This window comes from Megalopta genalis, unplaced genomic scaffold, assembly GCF_051020955.1.
Source record: "Megalopta genalis isolate 19385.01 unplaced genomic scaffold, iyMegGena1_principal scaffold0023, whole genome shotgun sequence".
NCBI classification, from domain to species: Eukaryota; Metazoa; Arthropoda; class Insecta; order Hymenoptera; family Halictidae; genus Megalopta; species Megalopta genalis.
The window spans coordinates 487,827-508,802 of NW_027476093.1; the positions used below are offsets into that span (position 1 = coordinate 487,827).

The following is a 20,976-nucleotide window of genomic DNA, read 5'->3' on the forward strand; positions in this document are numbered from 1 at the left end:
TGAGTGTGTACGATACGACGTTCGAACGTGTACTTGGTACACTGCCGAAAGTTCTAAGTGTCGATAATAACATTTGCGGTGAAACGAGAATTGACGTAAACATTTATCGGTGATTTCAACGTATCGGTATATAAACAATGTCGGTGTGAATTACGGTGTCGCTGAAATCGCGTCGATGCAAACATTTCCGGTGAAATAATTGTTGGCGATTTCAAGGTTATAGAACAACGCAAGGTTCGGTTAACACAAGTTTAACTTTGCATAGTCACGAGGTCAGCTCTGAAACAGCAAGTGTTATATAATCGAAGAGAAAATAAATCTGCTGAACGAAAAAACATTGGTACATTTCTACAGTAACCTAAACGTGTCCAAATCTGAAGACAGAAAAATTATAACCTCAACGGAAGAAAGAATTCACAAACATAACGCTCTCTACTGGTTCAAACCGAAATTAGTATCTCGCCAAGCCGATAATTATTTCCCGTTGTTTCGCTTATCCAGCAATTCTGTGTTCCATCGTTTTCATTTTCGTTCGTACGAGCGTACGCGATTTTAAAAAAAAGCAACCAGATTAAAGCTGGCCGTAGCATCGATTCGGCTGTTGATCGATAAAAACATATCGGCGATCCGCATTCAGCTGGCCCGTGAAACTGTTGCAGCTCGACGTCGGACCCGAAACTAGGTCGAATATCACGGATTGCAACCCGCCAGCGAAATTCTTGATTCGTACGTTACGCCAAACTTTATTGTAAAATATATAGTCTATAAAATATATAGACATATAAATGTCTCGCAATCCGAGAATAGTAGGTTCCGGAGGTAATACGAAGTAAGTTTGTCCTTGGCGAAAATGCAATCCACGGCTTTGTTTACGAGTTATTAAGAAAAAAGAGTGACCAATGATAGGTGACATATGCTGGCGCAAGGCGGCCGAGCCAATGAGCGGAACCGGGGGCTTCGCGCGCTCATTAGCTCGGCCGCAAAGCGCTAGGCGAGCTCGCCTGTCATTGGTCAGTGTTGTTTCGTTGACAACTCGTGAACGAAGCGACGGTCTTCAGCTTTGGTAGTTGACACGTTTAGGTTAATATAGAAACAAATTTAGTTTGCCTTTCATCTTTGGAATTTCACTAAATTCTAACCGGAGTCCGTCGATTCAAGATTCAATTAATCCCCGAATCCGGAACAAAGGATAATTTTAAACGGCATAAACTTTATTAATCGCGGATCGATGTTCCACTTTTTGTACACGACAACTTCGCACGACAGCTTCTACCACGAGTTATTTTCTCGCGGCAATCGTGCAAATAATTCAGAAAATTGATTATTAGTTTCGAACGACGCGTACACGCAAATATTTGCGCGTTAACGGATCAACCAGGTAAAACGTGCCCTTTCGTTTTTTTCTACATTAACCATTTAGCTGCGTCGATCTATTTTCGAGATCAATTTTGCACGCGTTTTATCGATCACACCGCGTGCAGTTTCTTTCGACAAGCTTTCCATTCTACAGGGTGTCCCAAAAATGTCTCGCAATTCGGAAATGGTGGATTCCTTAAGTTATTCGAAGTAACTTTTTCCTTAGGGAAAATGCAAACCGCGGCTTCGTTTACGAGTTATTAATGAAGAACGCCAACCAATAAGAATTGGCTCGGCCGTCTCGCGCCAGCAGATCTCGCCTCTCATTGGTCACCGATTTTCGTTGATAACTCGTGAACGAAGCCGCGGATCGCATTCTCGCTAAGGAGAAAGTTGCTCCAAATGATCTCAGGAACCCTTCATTTCCGGATTACGAGATATTTTCGAGAAACCCTGTAGAATCATTCTAAAATCTGCGAAATTTGTGAATACGTTAATCTAACGTATTTAACGTAATTACAAATATAACGTGAATCGCAGTAGAAATATTTTTGTTGCAACATGTAAAATCGCCGTTTCCCTACGACGCGTATACACGGCGTCCACCGCTAAGAGGTTATGTTTCTCCTCGAAGTACCGAAAAAGACAGCGCTTCGAATCGCACAATATACTCCATATATATATAATTTCACGCACCCATAAAACATCATCTTCAAACCCGAAACTTCGAGCTTCCGTTATCAGGACGAGGTCCGCGTATTGTGTATATCGGCTCGCACGATTTTTCACATTTCTTTCGAGCGGCGCGCATACTTCGCCGGAAGCGAGATAAATCATCGGAGCGGCCGCCGACCGGGATTATTAATTTGTGCACGAGGATAGGTGTATCATCTGGCCGGTGACACGTGAAATACGCCGTCCGAGCCGAGGCTAACGAGAAGAGATGGAACGAGCCGGGCGAACGTGTGTTTGGCGTCCAGGCCACGTACGTGAAGTAGCAAAGCACTTATTGTTCCCGATGTCGTCTTTTGTTTAACGACACCGCGAGGCCGCCATCTAATCTCGCAAGAGGTAATCCCCGTGCCCTACGAGCGACGGAGCGGCGGCCGGCCGCCGTCGTCGCTGCACGGTAAATCGGACCCAGTGACGTGATTCGCATTCGTTAGCAGGATCAACCGCGCCGGGGCAAAGTAGCCGGTCTGATCGCTCTTTTACCGCCTCGCCGATCTCCGCGCGCCGTCGTATTCACGCGGCACGAAATTATTCTAGAATTCTTCGAACGATCTGCCGGTGCGTTGTAACGCGTTGCGACGCGATGTTCTGTTCAGCGGAACGCGACTATAATTAGAACGATGTTCTAATGGCGTTAAGAACAGCCAAGTCAGTGGCCATTTATAGATCGGTGGGAATATTCGAACGGTGAAGCCTTTTAAAGTTCCTCGAGTGTACGGGAATCGCTAATCCTTCGATAACTTCGGGCGTGCTGTCGACGGCGAGGAGAAATTATCTCAGAGAAATGTTTTCTGAAATAATTGCGCGCCGGAGGTTTCGGGAAAAATCGAACGGAAGACGACGATTGTAGTGATACGTTGTTTTTTTCGAGTAATACTTTATTTATTGTCGGCTCTTCGCTATAAACGAATGAGTCTTTAATAATTGGACGATAAATATAAATATAAATATAAATGTAAATATAAGTATAAGTATAAGTATAAGTATAAGTATAAGTATAAGTATAAGTATAAATTGTTACTCGACTTTTCTAGTTTTCGACAATTATTTTTAATTTTCATATTTTTGCTTATGGTCTGTGGAAGAGCTGTCTCTATACCGTGAATAATACAGAGTGTCAAAAAATTATGATACTTCCGGAAAAATGAGAGATTCCTGAGGTTATTTGAAGCAACTTTTTCCTTAGCGAAATTGCGATCCGCGGCTTCGTTTGCGAGTTATTAACGAAACAACAGTGACCAATGAGAGGCGAGTTCGGTTGGCGCGCGGCCGACCGAGCCAACGAGCGCGCGAAGCCTAGTTCCGCCGATTGGCTCGACTCCCTCGCACCGCTAGGCGAGCTCGCCTCTCATTGGTCACTGTTTTTCATTAATAACTCGTGAACGATGTGTCGAAGAAAATTTTTGTAAAGGAAAAGGTTACTTCGAATTACCGTAGGAATTCTCGTAGAACATTTTCGTTAAAGAAAAAGTTGCTTCAAATCGCCTCGTGAACCCCTCATTTCCAGGAAGTACCATAACTTTTGGACACCCTGTATATTCATTTTATATAATCTATATATATAAATACAAGAAAACACTGCGCGTTATACAGGATGTCCTAAAATTATGGTACTTCCGGAAAAAACCTCCGGGAGAGGTTCCTGAGGTTATTTGAAGTAGCTTTTTCCTTCACAAAAATTTTTTCCGCGGCTTCGTTTACGAGTTATTAACGAAACAATAGTGACCAATGAGAAGCGAGGAGCGCAGAGCTCGGTTCCGCTGGTTGACCCGGTCGCCTAGCGCCGAGTGAACTCGCCTCTTATTGGTCAGCGTTTTTCGTTAATAACTCGTAAACAAAGCCTCGCAGAACATTTTCGCTAAGGAAAAAGTTGCTTCAAATCACCTCAGGAATCCCTCATTTCTCGGAAACGCCATAATTTCGGGACACCCTCTATATCGCAAAAATTGCTCGACGAAATTATAACTTGTGCCAAGTATGCATAATTATATCTCTGTGCAAAATTCCGACGTTTGAGTGTCGAATAATAATAACGTCCATATAATAATAATAATAGTCCATTTGATAATACAATAGCTGCTTCGTTAAAAGAATACGACATAACCTCTGAACTACTTGTCGTTCGAACACGTTGTTCCGTAAATAAATCATCTAAGGCGATCTACAGGCAAAACTGTTTAATGTATAAATCAACAGAGACTTAAGCTTGCGCCGTAACTAAGGAGCTTTATGTTTCCTTGTTGAATTCGCATAACCGAGGTTCGACTGTGATTTTAATACAATAAAACGTATAATAGTGACTAAATTATAATATATATAATAATTATATATATATATAAGTATAAATTATATTATATATAAAAGGTTAAGTACTCTATTGCACATCTTACAATTTCTAAATTACGCCGATAATAATTTATCAAACGGTAGCCTTTCGTTTCAGGAGAGAAACGTTTCGATTCCGAGACGAGAGAGAATTAAATTCCGAACGTTACACGCGGTTTTAATCTGGAGCACAGAATCTGCCAGCAAATTGAGAGAGACTTTTTAAAGAACGTTCTGTCAAAGATCAAGGGCTGCGGGATCCTCCGACGGACATGACGTTAATTTCGCAGGACGTTACATTAATTCCAAATTGGTTTTAGCCGAGCGGAGATCCTACAGCGGCGTTGCCGCGCCCAGGACGAAGGATCACCGATCCGCAGAATACCCAGCTTAGTTCCATGGTAATTACAGGACAGGACAAGGCTTAGCCGATCTTTATTTATACACGTGTCACGCCGTGACACGCGCGCGCGCGTCACACGTCGATAAGTTTTTGCAGCGAAAAGCCATCCGTTCTCTTTGTTACTGAAAATTCTTCGGCGAGACCGAGGAGCCGCCGACAGATTCGTCGTCGCCGATTACCCCCGGGTACGGTGTACATAAACAGGAAAACACAGCATCAGAAAGCACAGTGGGAAGAATTAATCGGGGGAGGTGTAAGCACAAAATTCTCCGGAATTTAAGCTTTGCATTAAACCCGGTTTAACGTAACGAAATCGAGTTCTCCCTGTGGCAAGCTAAACCATAGAACAACGAAGATAAGCATCGTAGATCGAGAGCTCGGAAAATATTGGGTTAGCAAGAAAGTAATTTCGGTTTGCGCTAATAGATAGCGTTATACTTGCATCGTCGTTCTTTTGTTAAGGTTATAATGCGGAATATTATTTCTGATTTATTGCATTGGGTTGGCAAGAAAGTAATTTCGGTTTGCGCCAATAAGCAGCGTTTGCATTGTCATTCTTTTGTTAAGGTTATAATGTGGAATATTAATTCTGATTTATTGTATTGGGTTGGCAAGAAAGTAATTTCGGTTTGCGCCAATAGGCAGCATTTGCTTTGTCATTCTTTTGTTAAGGTTATAATGTGGAATATTATTTCCGATTTATTGTATTGGGTTGGCAAGAAGTAATTTCGGTTTGTGCCAATAGGCAGCGTTATGCTTGCATTGTCGTTCTTTCGTTAAGGTTATAATATGGAATCTTATTTCTCATTCATTGTATTGGGTTGGTAAGAAAGTAATTTCGGTTCGCAGCAATAGATAGCGTTATGTTTCCATTGTTATTCTTTTGTTAAAGTTGTAATGTGGAATCTTATTTCTGATTCATTGTATTAGGAGAGATTACTGTATTGAGCAAGATTCATTTGAATAAGTTATTTCCGTCGAACGCGATCGCGTTTCATGCTACTGTTTACTTTGTATCGACGAAATAACCTAGTTTGTGAAATACAGATTGAGACATTGGGTTGGCAAGAAAGTAATTTCGGTTCGCACCAATAGATAGAGTTATGTTTGCATTGTCGTTCTTTTATTAAGGTTATAATTTTGTTTGTCCTCAGCTTTGGTAGTTGACACGTTTAGGTTACAACAGAAAGCGTAGTTTTGTTTACAACTGATAGTTTGCTGTCGATTTTAACACAGAGTGCAAAAATGAACATTTTCGACTAATTTTACTTTCTTATTTTCATGAAGGCAAGAAAGCGGTCGGGGGCTCCCAAAGAGATGCGCGAAGTTTATGGCGTCGATCGCTTAACAGAACGCGCGCGTCAGAATTGGTTCAAAGAATTTCGTTCCGAAGATTTTTCACTGAAAGATGACCAACGTTCCGATCGACCTTCCGAAGATGTCTTGGACTCGTTAAGAAGCTCGATGTTCGGATTCCGCGTGAATCGAAAGAAATTCACTGAACGCAACGAATCGGTATTCGCGACACGCATTTCAAACGTAACGCGATCGACCCTTTTTCGAAACGAATTATCACCGGCGATGAAAAATGGATCGTTTGCAATAACATTAATCGAAAAAGGTTATGATCGAAGCGCGACGAACCAGCGCGAACCATATGGAAACTGAATCGCATCGAAAAAAGATCATGCTGTCGATTTGGCGGGACTATAAGGGTGTTGCGTATTTCGAGCTGCTTCCGAGCGACCGAACGATCAACTCGGATGTTCACTGGCAACAACTTATGAAATTGGAGGAAGCGATCAAAGCGAAAAGGCCAGAATTTGCGAATCGCAAGGGAATCGTGTTCCACCGCGACGATGCGAGGCCTCGCGCATCTTCAGCAACGCGTACAAAATTATTGGAGCTTGATTGGGAAGCGATGTCGCATCCTCCATACAGCCTCGACCTTGCGCCATCGGATTATCATTTATCTCGAAGTTCACAAAGCTCTTTAAACGGTAAAAATTTCAATAATAACGACAGCCTCGAATCGCGCTTGATCGAGTTTATTTTTTACAGATAAAGTCCAGAAGAAGAAAGAGCACGGAATCACGAAATTCCCATAAAGATAGCAAAAGGCCATCGAGCAAAATGAAAAATATTTAACCAATCGAGGCTCATGTTTTCCATAGAACAAATTCAGTTTCATTTCGCATCGAAGTACCGCGACTTGCGATTACTTTTTGAACCACGCGGTGCATCGCCTACTTAGAAGCCGCGTAGGCTGGCTCGCAGCTCCGCGAACATCCTCGATTACCAAGTTGCGCCGTCAGGCTCGAGTTTTTATTAAATACTGCCGGTGGCTCGGAATTATTACGTAATTCCGAGCCGGTTGACCACCCCCGCCGTCCGCCGTCCGCGGCTCGTGGCCGCGTACTTTTACATCGAATCAGCACCGGTTACAGATTCGCGACGCGGCCCCCGCGGAAAGTTGAAATTGAATGAAAGGGTCCGAGGACGGTATATCCCCGGGTTCCGTCGGTCCGGCCTTGCCGCCCGGTCCACGATCGAATCCCATTACCCGGAGATTGAAAAATTAACAAGCTCCGCTTCCGTGGCTCTAAACTGCGGCACGCATCGAAACGGGGTTATTGGCTGTGCCGGGGGGGGGGGGGGTGTCCGAGTGGGACAAAAGTCCGCGACGGATTCGCGGCGACGCTAAAAAGGAGCACGCGAAGCTTCTCCTCTCGACGAGCTTCGCCCCCTGAAGAGACTCGAAGGCGCCGCGGCTCACACGGGTGTGAGTATCTTTTAAGCACTGTGTCGCAGTATTTAGGGCTCATCCTTATCTTCGACGACCCCTTCTAACCGCAGTTTTGAATTGCAGCGCGCGCACCTTCTAACCGCCGCTCCACCGTCGCTGCTGATTTCGCGACGGGGTCAGAGGAAGGGGTTGTTCGCACGAGGGAGACGGAAGAAGGGCGCACGAGCTCTCGCACAAGCAAGCGAGCAAGAAATAGAGACATCGAGACGGAGAGAGAGAGCGAGAGAGAGAGCGAGGGTAGCGAGCAAGGAAGGCGGTTAGAGCAGCGAGAAGGGGAAGGAAGGACGAGCGGGATGGGGGTTGAAGGAAAAACGCAGCGAGGGATAGAACGGGAGACAACGATGGAGCAGCGGCGGAGGAGAGAAGAGAGAAGCCCGTGGCGAAATAGAAAAAAGAGGAAGAAAGTACGTGGAGCGGGAGAAAGAGAGGAGATCGAGCGAACCGATGCGAGAAGGGTGAAGAAGCGGGTGACGAAATAGAGGAGCGAGTCGGAGAGACACACAGCCGTAGAAATAGACATAACGGGTACGTGAAAAAGAGCTGGAACAAAAGGGACACGTCGAAGGAAAGAGACCTCCTCCCGGCGGTGGCAGGGGGGTGGGACAGGGGGATGACGGCGTTCGCGCAGGGGTGAGTAACCAAGCAAGTGGCCAGAGGCGAGGCGAGAGAGTAGGACGACACAGTCGGCGCTGTGTAGGAAAGGGTGTTGTAATGAAGCTGCGCGGGAGAGGTGGACGCTGGAGAAAGGTCGATGAAGAAGGGGGTTGGAGAGCCGAGGACCCGTGGAACCGAGGGAGAAGGCGGCAGTGCGAGGAACACGGACGCGGAAAAAGGGCGCGAGGGAAGGCAACGATGGGGCGAGGGGGGGGGGGGGGAGCAGAGGAGTATGTCATGCTACGGTGGTGGGAGCGTCTAGGCCGGGGTGGGAGCGCCGAGAGCCGCGTACAGAGAGGGGTGCGAAGAGGGGTTGGAGCCAAGGGACGGAGCCATAAGAGGGTTGATGGTAGCCCGCGTTGGCCCCAGTAGCACAGTCGCGCGCCGAACTCTCGCTGGCAACCACGTATTCGGTTCGACGCGCTTCCGCACCTAACTTCCAACAATTTTTTTCTCACCAACCCTCTCGCCGTCATCCGCACCCCAAGTCGCATCGGCCGACGAGCAACTCCTGCCTCTTCTTACGCGTCGTCCAGCCTGTGAACGCCCAGGGACCGACACCAGACTGATCAACCATCCACCAGATGCTGATCGAGGCGAGGAAGATCTTCGACGAACCGGAAGAGCCAGCCTGGAGCACTGACTGGCCGCCGCGATTTCAGGTAATCGACTGAGCATTTTTTCTGCTTCAACGGCGATAGCTCGATGCTAGCAATGCCATTCGATTCGGTATTATGGCAACGGTGCCGTCGAGGACACGGAAAGCGTTCCGAGCGCGCGAATTACGGTAATGTCTCCCTAATCGACGCTCGGATTCCGCACTAAAATGGGCGATTTCGGGGAGAGGAGATACGATTGTTGCAAGTCTTGTGGTTCATTTTGATTGGCAACAATTATTAAAACGAGCCGCTAGCCTCGGAATAATCGTGCCTCCTTTTCCCCGCGAATTGTACGTTTTTCTTTAGAACTCGATTTGGGAGACAATTGGGGAGACTATTATACTTATCGTATAACGCTAGTTCCGTTATTCGCAGCTCGCTGTCCGCGTATCGCGCGACGCGCGCGACATTCGCTCGAATTTGAAGTTAAATTAGATTAGATAGAAAATTTTGAAATTAAAAATTAGAAATTCGTCGTTTCGCAAATAACAGCCGAATGACGTAAATTCGTCGTTTTTTATATTACAGAAAATAAATCGATTCTCGTTCTATTAATTCTCGTCGAAACCAACAACGAAGCAAACAGTTTAACCAAAGTTCGAGCCACCTGGCAATCTAAATTATGATTTACGTGAATAAATTAATTTAACTTAAATAATAAATCAACATAAATGCGTCGAATTGTAGTGACTGCGGCAAAATTAACGGGCGAACGTGTGTTAACCCTTTGCACTCGAAGCTGTTTTAACTTCAACGACTACATTTCTATTTCTTACAACGTTGTATTATTTTTCTATTGTTCGCATACGAAAGTCAGTATAATCGCGCTCGTACAATAACTACGCTTTTAACAATTCTTTGAATACAAACAAATTTTGTTAAATATATACAGCTAATTATACAGGGTGTCCGAAAATTATGGTACCTCCGGGAAATTAGAGATTGAACTCCTCATTTTTCGGAAATATCATAATTTTGAGACACCCTGTATATTCAATAGCTAATTATATATATAAATATTATGTAGCAGTTTTTAATTATAAAACTAAAAACTACGCTTTTAACAATTCTTTGAATAGAAACGAATTTATTAAATACATACAGCTAATTATACAGGGTGTCCGAAAATTATGGTACCTCCGGAAAATTAGAGATTGAACTCCTCATTTTTCGGAAATATCATAATTTCGAGACATCCTCTATATTCAATAGCTAATTATATATATAAATATTATGTAGCAAATTTTAGCGGCGTCTCAAACTCGCCGTTCGAGCGCAAAGAGTTGATAAATACGAACGTCGTCGCGCGCGCTCATTGGCGTCGCATCATTTCTCAAGCAGCGAGAAGCTCGAGCTCCTCGATCCGTTGTCGAAATCGTCGAGCGATGACGTCATCTTCGACCGAAACCAGCAATTTAACACTAATCGTAGCCGTAAATCGGCGAGCGGGTTAACCCTTTGCACACGGAGCTATTTTCACTGTAAAACTAAAATAATTGCGCGTGCAATTCAACTTGAATTTATTGCAATTCAACTTGAATTTGTCGCGCGTGCAATTCAACTTGAATTTATCGTGCGTGCAATTCAACTTAAATTTATTGCGATTCAACTTGAATTTATTGCAATTCAACTTGAACTTATCGCGCGGGCAATTCAACTTGAAGTTATTGAAATTCAACTTGAATTTACCGCGCGTGCAATTCAACTTGAATTTTTCTCACTTATGGAATTTTCATTTTACACGACAAAGCGCATTTTATGTATGCGAAATTGACTCTTGCGATTCGCACAGCAATTATACTCTTAAAACAATATTTCAAATCTAATCTTTGTTGATATAAAAATTAGCTTGGAACGTGATATAACAAATCTTAACGGTGCCTCGGACTTACAAAGTCTCGAGTACAAAGGGTTAACCATTTGCACACGAAGCTATTTTCACCGTAAATCTAAAATAATTACGCGTGCAATTCAACTTGAATTTATTGCGATTCAAATTGAATTTACCGTGCATGTAATTCAACTTGAATTTATTGCAACTCAGTTTGAATTGTAGCGCGTGCTATTCAACTTGAATTTATTGCAATTCAATTTGAATTGTAGCACGTGCAATTCAACTTGAATTTATTGCAATTTAACTTGTATTTATCGCGCGTGCGATTCAACTTGAATTTATAACAATTGAACTTGAATTGATTGTAATTCAACTTGAATTTATAGCAATTGAATTTGAATTTATTGCAATTCAACTTGAATTTTTCTCACTTATGGAATTTTCATTTTATACAACAAAGCGCTTTTTATGCATGCGAAATTGACTTTCGCGACTCGTGCAGCAATTACACTCTTAACAATATTTTAAATCTAAACTTTATTACTACAAAAATGATCTTAGAAATGAAAATTATCTCAGACACACCAGGGTTAATCGTAGCCTCGTCTCCGCGGAAACGTGCATCGATACGTAATCTCGCGGCTCCTTTCGGCGCCGTCAACGAAAATTCGATCGGACTCGAATTTAACTTGCTCGCCGATTTCCGTCGCGTGGCCGCCGTATTAACCAGCCAATCGTCTTCGCGATCGAGTGCGCGGCTCGATAAAAAAATAGCCCTCGATTCAACGATTAATCATCGACGTCCTTCGCCGAGAAAAAGCGCGTTGACTCTCGCGGCCTCGTCGTTCAGAATCCGCGCGGACGCGAAATTCTGCCGCGGATTTCCGATCGGGCTCCGCGCGGAAAATACGCGCCGCGAGTCGAGCGGCGAGCTCGACGGCGGCCGAGCTGACCAATCGAAACGGAGCGCGCGTGCTTATTTTTTTACGCGCGCGACGCACCGACGCTTTTACATCGATCGTCGGATTTTACGTTCATCGATTGGATTTGCCGCGAGAGAGAGAGAGAGAGAGAGAGAGAGAGAGAGAGAGAGAGAGAGAGAGAGAGAGAGAGAGAGAGAGAGAGAGAGAGAAAGAGAGAGAGAGAGAGAGAGGAGAGAGGAGAGACTGGGAAATAAGTACGGCCAGCTTTGTGACGGTATTATAAGCCGATATTATGCGAGGCTCGGCGTTCGAGCAACGGTTAATTATTGCGTCGACGTCGCGGCCGACGCGCGTCGTCAAAGTCGTGGCGCGGTGCGGCGCGGCGCGGCGCAGCGGCGGGAACGCAAAATATGTATTCCCCGTATAAAAATGCATTATCGAACATTCCCGTGCGGCGGGAATAAATTCTCCGTCGTGGCGCCGCGAAATTGTTATCGATCTGTGTGTCGCATCGTTGCAGAACAGAAACGCCGCGGAAACTTCGTAATTGATTTTTACGTTGCGTCGGGTTAGGTCTACTGGCGTGTAGCGTTCGATTTGAGAGCGATAACGTTGCACCGAGAGTAACGTAAATCGAGAAGATAGTAGGAGAGGAAGAAGGTATGACAGAAATTTGTTCGAGAGTGACGCGCGATTATTTTGAGTTTGTTTGCGAATTTAGTGGGATTCAAGTTGAATTTGTCGCGCGTGCGATTCTACTTGAATTTGTTGCAATTAAATTTCAATTTATCGCGCGTGCAATTCAACTTGAATTTATTGCGAATTTATTGCAATTAAACTAGAATTTATTGCGCGTGCAATTCAACTTGAATTTATTGTGAATTTATTGCAATTCATCTTGAATTTATCGCGCGTGCAATTCAACTGGAATTTATTGCGATTCAAATTGATTTTATTGCAATTCAACTTGAATTTATTGCAATTAATCTTGAATTTATCGCGAATTTATTGCAATTAATCTTGAATTTATTGCGCGTTCAATTCAACTTGATTTTATCACGTATTTATTGCAATTAATTTTGAATTTATCACGCGTGCAATTAAACTTGAATTTATTGCGATTCAACTTGAATTTATCGCGCGTGCAAATTGTATCTCGACGGCAACCCTTCGCGTAAAGAACGCGTGTCGTCTGTAACAAGTCCAGAGAACAGCCGAGCGAAAAATGCTTTTCACTTAAACGACGCTGTTCGCCGCGCACCGCGGATACCGATCGATCGGCCATTATGAAGCGGCATTCGAATTATCGCAGATTTATCGTTACCCCGGGCGTGAGCATTGACCAAACAAATGTGTATCTGCGCGGCGGCGACGCGGGATCCTCGAGCATCATTAACAATTTTCATTTCGACCGGCTAATTGTGCGCGCGTTCATATTCGAATTCCCGTTCGCCGGAATGTAATTAGCCCGTAAAATGGGCCGGCAGGGACGAGTTACGGTGTCCACCGTAACGTTTCCTACGACTTTTGAGGCATTTAGGCGAATCTGATGAAAAAATGTTTCGAATAGAAGTTACTCAGTGCTTTAATGAGAATAAAGTGTGTTAATAAAAATTGCGAGAAATTTTTTTATTCGATGAAAATCCAAAGTCACCTTGATTCTTTTAAATGGCACTATGTATTTTCAACCCGATATTGTTAAAGCTGACGAAAAAAGGAATTCAGTGATGCACTATGCGATGACTTTCAGATGACCTTGTGCTCGAAAATTGGCAATAGAGTAATGTCTCCCTAATTGACGCTCGGATTGCGCACGTAAATGGACAATTCGGGAAGAGGAGATACGATTAATCGAGCCTTGGGGCCCGTTTTTATAGTCCTTGACAATGGATAACCTTAAAAACACAAGTCACAAGGATCCAACAATCGTATCTCCTTCTCCTCAAATTGTCCATTTTCGTGGACAATCCGAGCGTCAGTTAAGGAGACATTACGCAGTTTCCGGGCACGAGCGGAAAGGCGGACCGGTTCCTCGAACGTCCGGGAAACTGGCCGGATAATCGGAGGGCGTTCGCGCACCCGCTAACGGGATTAAATGCCAATTAGGTTCTTAGCACCGCGAGATTGCGCGGCACGCCGAACTTTTAATTCGATAAGTATCCATTAACGCCGGCGCGGAAGGGACGCGCCGGCTAATCGAACGTTGATAAATAGTTTGCCAGGCGCGTCCGCGAGCGTCGCCAAACACTGACGTTTCCAAAAACTAACGTCGGCGTCCATTCGCGCGGATCGTTCGACGCCGTTCGAACGGCGGACAATTGCTCGCAGAAGTATCGCATCCGACGGATGCGTCGGTTTAATTAGAAATATCTGTCGGATTAACCCTTTGCTCTCGAGTGGCGAAAACGTATAATTCGAAATTGGTATAATTCAAAATCGGTATAATACAAAAATTGGTATAATTCAAAATTGGTATAATACAAAAATTGGTATAATTCAAAATTGGTATAATACAAAAATTGGTATAATTCAAAATTCAATTCAATTTCGATTCGTTGGAATAATTTAAAATCATCCTATGAGCATCAGACTCGTTTATATTTAAAATTTAAAATATAAAAAAAGAAGGAACTGTTAAAATTGCACTCTACTTGCCAATAGACTCGATTTAAAAATTTTTAGTCATAAGTCGCAGTAAATTATATAAAATAGAAGTACATAGAGACACATAGAAATCATATTTTCCACTTCGAATTCAAATAGCTTCGACTGCAAAGGTTTAATTGGTTATTCTTTCAACATATATATATATATATATATATATATATATATATATACTTTTTTTAAGTACTCACGCTAAAAAATATCTTTTGTAGATCTGAAAATGGAACATGTGATTATTTTGATATGACTTATCAGTCTTATTTTAAGCGTTAAATCGAGCCTTTTAAACTCGGATTTTTAAACGCGTCGTCGTCCGAGTAGCAATTTATTTAATTTTTAACCTATTTAATTTATCGACGCGTTGCACACATCGTTAAGATTGCAATGTAATTGCAATCCAATTGCAATGCAATTGGTTTCGAAAAATGTCCGCAAGAACCGAAACCGCCGCGGAAATCATTCCGCGACATTCGCCGGAACCCTTTCGTACATCGACGCGAATCCTTGACGCGTTCGCTTACAAATTGAATAATTTTTCGCTGTCCAAGTAAGGGGCGAACTACCCTCGGTAATGGACTTAAGAGTTCACGTGGCGCGGACCCGCCGGAACATTCGACCCTATAGCGGCTGTAACGTATTTTGGTGGCGGAAGTTAAGAGTCCGGGGTTAATCCTGTATAGATTTTAGAAACAGAAACTCCGGTGTCTGGAGCGAGCCACGGATGGATGGGTTAACTCTTCTTGATCACGAGGTAAACGCGCGACGTGGCGAGATAACGAATTTTATGCGTTCGTTTGTAATTAAGCACTCGACGAGAGAGAAGAGGTTTAATCGAAGAGGATCGTTACTGTGTGTGCTGTTTGATATATGTCGGACATGATAGTTCGGTTTCGCGCGAATCCAACGATACGGAACGTTTGTTCTCGAAATTGTAGTAATGTCTCCCTAATTGATGCTCAGATTGTGCACAGAAATGGACAGTTTGGGGAGAGGAGATACGATCATTTGAGGCAAGCGGCACGTTTGAACTAGACACGCCGATTGTCAATAATTAGAAAAACGAGGCTCAAATAATTGTATTTTCTCTTCCCAAATTGTTCATTTTTGTGTCAATTCTGAGCGACAATTGCAGAGAATTTCGGCTCATTTTCACTAGTCGTCGATTGACATCGATTATAAAAATGGAACTCAAGGCTCAAATAATTGTATTTCCTCTTCTCAAATTATCCATTTTTGTGTCCATTCTGAGCTTCAATTGGACAAAATTTCGGCTCATTTTTACTAGCCGCCAATTGTCAACAATTATAAAAACGAGGCTCAAGGCTCAAATATTTGTATCTCAAATAATTGTAACTGCTCTCCTCAAATTGTTCATTTTTGCGTCAATTCTGAGCGTCAGTTGGAAAGAATTTCGGCTCATTTTCACTATCCACCGATTGTCATCAATTATAAAAACGGGACTCAAGGCTCAAATAATTATAACTCCTCTTCTCAAATTGTTCATTTTTGTGTCAATTCTGAGTGTCAATTATAGAGAATTTCGACTCAATTTCACTAAGCGCTATTTTTCAACAATTATAAAAATGAGGTACAAGGCTTAAATAATTGTATCTTCTCTCCCTGAATTGTTCATATTTGTGTCCATTCTGAGTGTCAATTACAGAGAAGTTACTCTAATCCTAGAATTACAATAAATTCTCCCTAATTGATGGACAATTCGAGACGATGCGACACGATTACAAATAACATCACTTCTCGTTTCCACAATTATTTCCAATCGATAACAATAAAAACGAGCCGCAAGGCTCGTAACAATCACTCCCCAAATCGTCCATTTCTGCGTACAAGCTAATCGTCAATTACTGCTCATTCCCCGTACCTCCATTACAACCCGAGCTCTCTTCGTGCGCACAGAAAGGGTTGCCTGCACGAGCGAGCCGAAAATATCGCGTTACGATTCAATTAAATTGAAATGTCCTGCGCGCATTGCGTGCGAATACAGGTCAAACTCTCCGTAATTCTCGCGTCCCATTAAGCTAACGTAGTAATTATTGGAATTGTATTACAAACGCGAAAGAACGGCCGTCGACGACGTTGCCGTTCCAAGTTCATCGCCGACGGACACCGGGAACGTCGGTGACGTAAACATTAGCGATCGCTGATCGCTGTGCTGATTGGCCAAGCGTCGCACCAATAAGTACAGCAATGTCTCCCTAACTGACGCTTAGATTACAGTAATGTCTCTCTAATTGACGCTTAGATTGTCCACAAAAATAGACAGTTAGTGAAGACGATTATTCGAGCTCTGCAGCACGTTCTTATAGTTCTTGAGGATTAGAATCGTATCTTCCTTTTCCAAGTTGTCCATTTTTGCAAGCGTCAGTTAGGGAGGCAATCTGAGCGTCAATTAGGAAGACATTACTGTATCATGTCATATCAACGTATATTATGTTGTATACATATATATACATATATATATATATATATATGTATACAGTGACTCTAATTGAATGTTCGAAAACCTTTTAAAACGCAATAATTCTTTTTAGAATTGCATTAAAGGACTTCGAACCTTTTAAAACGCAATACAGTAATATATCTCTAATTGACGTTCAGATTGTCCACAAAAATAGACAGTTAGGGTACAGGAGATACGAATTTCGTTAAGAATTTCAATGAATTTAAAGCAATACTGCAATGTCTCCCAATGTCTGCAATGTCTCAGATTGTCCACAAAAAGGAACAATTTGGGAAGTGAAGATACGATTATACAAACCTTACGATTTGTATTAATAGTTACGCATTGTCAACAATTATAAAGCCGAGCCGCAACGCTCGAATAATCATATCTCCTTTTCCCAAATTGTCCATTTTTGTGCACCATTTGAGCGCCAGTTAGGGCGACATTACCGTATTGCTTTCAATTCATTGAAATTCTTAACGAAAGAGAAGTTTCTACTGCATTCACTTTTTTTGCAATCAATACAGATACTTTTTATTTCGCATAAAGATCCACAGCATGATATTTACAGTAATGTCTCCCTAACTGACGCTCAGGTCACAGTAATGTCTCTCTAATTGACGCTCAGATTGTCCACAAAACCGGACAATTTGGGGAGAAGGAGATACGATTATTCGAGCTTTGCGGTTTATTTTTATAGTTACCGATTGTCAACAAATATAGAAACGAGCCTCGAGGCTCTAATAATCATATCTGCTCTCCCCGAATTGTCTATTTTCTTGCACCATTTGAGCGCCACAGTGTTAAGGAGACATTACCGTATTGCTTTCAATTCATTGAAATTCTTAACGAAACAAGTTTCTATTGGATTCAGGTTTGTCGCAATCGATAAAGATACTTCTTATTTCGCATAAAAATCCACAGTCTGATATTCACAGTAATGTCTTCCTAACTGTCGCACTGATTGTCCACAAAACTGAACAATTTGGAGAGAAGGAGATACGATTATTCCGAGCATTGAGGCTCATTTTTATAGTTACCGATTGTCAACAAATATAAAAATGAGTCTCTAAGGCTCGAATAATCATATCTCCTCTTCCCGAATTGTCCATTCTCGTGCACCATCTGAGCGCCAGTTAGGGAGACATTACTGTATGTATTGCTTTAAATTCATTGAAATTCTTAACGTATTCGATTCATGTTTGTCGCAATCCATGGAGATACTTTTTATTTCGCATGAAATTCCACAGTCTGATATCCACAGTAATGTCTCCCTAACTGTCGCACTGATTGTCCACAAAAAAGAACAATTTTGGAAGTGGAGATACGATTATACAAACCATACGGTTTGTATTAATAGTTACGAATTGTCAACAATTATAAAACCGAGCCGCAACGCTCGAATAATAATCATGTCTCCTTTCCCCAAATTGTCCATTTTTCTGAACAATCTGAGCGTCAGTTAGGGAGACATCACTGTATCGCTATCGGCGATCAGATAACGGGGAATCCATTTTTCGAATAAAGACACCGACGCTTCTCGATCCGCAGCGATCCGGAGCGGCGTCGATCCCGCATCGAATCTGTTAATGGAAACAGAGTTTATTCCGCGCGACGCGGTCCGCGCAATGCGGGAGTGGGGGCGGAAGTGGGGGGGGGGCGTAAATAGGTAAGGCGCTCGCGGACAAGACCCAGGGGGTTTCGAACGCGTTTCCAGCTGTAGGTCACGGAAGAAACGAGTTTCCATCGGATTTGGAATTAAACGAACGCGACCGGCCGGCGCAACGTAGGCGGAATTCGACGGATCCCCGGCGTCGTGGCCGAAATTAGTAATCAAATTAGAAACTGTAACAGCCCCGGGCCTGGATCCTATAGCGGATCCCCGCTGATCCTGCCGTGCTCATCAAGATAAAACGGGGCGCACCGCTCCCCCCCTTCTCCCCCCTCCTCGCCTCTCCCATATTATACCCGCGTTCCCTCTGACAGTCGGGTTTCAAAGTTCCCGGCGTAAAACCTTCTCGATCGCCGCCGTAAAAGTGTACTTAAACCCGGTGTAACGTATTTTACGTCATCCCCCCCCACCCCTTCGGCCCGGCCCGCGCTCTTGCTTTCACGACGCTCTATTTTCCTTCCGCTGTCCGGCGCCCGAGAAAATACACCGACGATTTCTTCACGGCGACGAGAAGTATTTGCTCTCGGTAACCATCCCCTGATTCGCGGTTAAATTTTCACCTCCCCCGCCCCTCCCCCATCCTCTCCTGTTGGCGAACCACATCCGCCGATTCTAGTCACGACGCGGGAGACGCCGCGGATCCGGTGAACCGACCGTTTTTCAAACACTTCGCCCCGCCGCAATTAAGTTTCGAAGAAAAGTTTTCACATTCGCCGGTACAGCCCCATCCACAACTTAATAACCGCGCGCAATAAGTAGACTGCGTGCGTTTTATATGCATTTTTTCTTTGTTTTATCGATCCGACGGGGCTGTTGCCGGGACCTCGTTACACCGAGGAAACTATAAAATTCCATTAACCTTTTTATTTTAGCTGCCTCTCTCGACCGTGGAGGGATTCCCCGGTATACGGGCCCCGCGACGCGCGCGTTTCCAAAAAATGTTCGGTGAGGCGCGCCTAGCCTAGCCTAGCTTAGAGGATTTTTTAATGAGCGTTGTACCGTTCGACAGCTGACCGATAAAAATTTCAACCCTGTAACTTGCCCGCGGGGTTGTTACAGAGGGAAATTAGATTCGGCCGCTTCCCGCCCATTTCCACCCTTCGGTGACTTTGTAAAATTTTTAAAAAAATGTCGCTTATTTCGGACATCGAGCCGCGTATTATATAATTTTTTCAGATTTTTCGGTTGCAAGCTGTAGTTATAAAAAAATAGAAACCCCCCCCAAAAAATCGGAAAATTGAAGATATCTCGAAAACAAAAATATATAGACTACCCAAAAATTAATTTCCTGGTAACGTACTATTGCAAGCAGCGCGCTTGATTTTTTCCAGATTTTTCGTGCAGGTGCGTCATCGTCGAAAAAAATGAAAACCGAATTTAACCGACGTTTTTCCTGCGAGGAAGAAAGTTACCACTTGTACGGTCCATCGCAAGCATAAATTAAGTAATTTAAAAAAAAAACGTTGTTACATTAAAACAGGCAATTTTTTAACCTAGAAAATACGATTTAAGACATAACCTTCATATAACCTAGAAAATGCGATTTAAGAGATCGCATCGGTTTTCGAACGAGATCACAAAGATTCGCAAGATTCGCTGACACTTGGAACACAGAAGATTCATACTGCCCGTTATTAACCCCGTCAGCTACGATTTATTTTCGCTACCACCTTGAATCGACACTTTTTTGTCCTTCGTAATAAAGTGGCCGACAGAACAAGATAAATTGTTGATTCTTGTATTAGACTGAAACGTCGAATTTTTAAGCGAATATATAAAACTGCGTATTTTTTCAGAAGCTGTCGATACACTTTTCCCAACGAGATTTTAATTTATAGATGCCTACCTTAAAGAAATTCTGACCTTTGGAATCGATAAACTCTAATATAGAATTTTTCAGACTGTAACAAATATAATATATACAGTAGCAGATATACAGTATGTCCCAAAATTATGGTGCTTCCGGGAAATTAGAGATTCCCGAGGTCATTCGAAGCAACCTTTTCCTTTACAAAAATTTTCTACGAGGCACCATTCACGAGTTACCAACGAAAACGCACTGACCAATGAGAGGCGAGCACGGCTGGCGCGCGGCGGACGAGCCGACGAGCGCGCGACGTCCAGTACCGCGCATTGGCTCAGCCGCCTAGCGCCAGGCGAGCTCGCCTCTCATTGGTCAGTGCGTTTTCGTTGATAACTCGTAAACGAAGCCTCGGAGAAAAATTTTGTAAAGGAAAAAGTTGCTTCGAATCTCCTCAGGAACCCCCCGTTTCCCGGAAATACCGTAATTTTGGAACATCCTGTATGCATTCCCACGACGGGCCGTGGAATTCGACGAATGGATTATCCGTAACCCGTACAGAGACCTATATGACGCATTCAAAGTTTCCATTGGCGTCCCTAATTTCTAGCGACGCAGCAGTCGACATGCAGAGTCTAATCAACGAAACAGTACATTCCAATAAATCAACTGTTTCGCAGCAGCCG

General features: G+C 43.3%; 3 long non-coding RNA genes across 3 annotated transcripts in view; 2 read left to right on the forward strand and 1 right to left on the reverse strand.

Moving 5' to 3' along the window:
• LOC143260906 (uncharacterized) overlaps positions 1 to 20,976 on the reverse strand; it is a 45,280-nt gene that overhangs the window by 5,602 nt on the left and 18,702 nt on the right. The window lies entirely within an intron of this gene.
• On the forward strand, positions 5,988 to 8,450 carry LOC143260908 (uncharacterized). The gene is made up of 3 exons (XR_013035189.1): positions 5,988 to 6,816; positions 6,878 to 7,598; positions 7,686 to 8,450. It is a non-coding gene; the product is annotated as an uncharacterized LOC143260908 (long non-coding RNA).
• Positions 8,516 to 20,976, forward strand: part of LOC143260907 (uncharacterized) — a 79,136-nt gene continuing 66,675 nt past the window's right edge. Inside the window, exon 1 of the long non-coding RNA XR_013035188.1 lies at positions 8,516 to 8,938. This is a non-coding gene — a long non-coding RNA (uncharacterized LOC143260907). The remainder of the gene's footprint in view (positions 8,939 to 20,976) is intronic.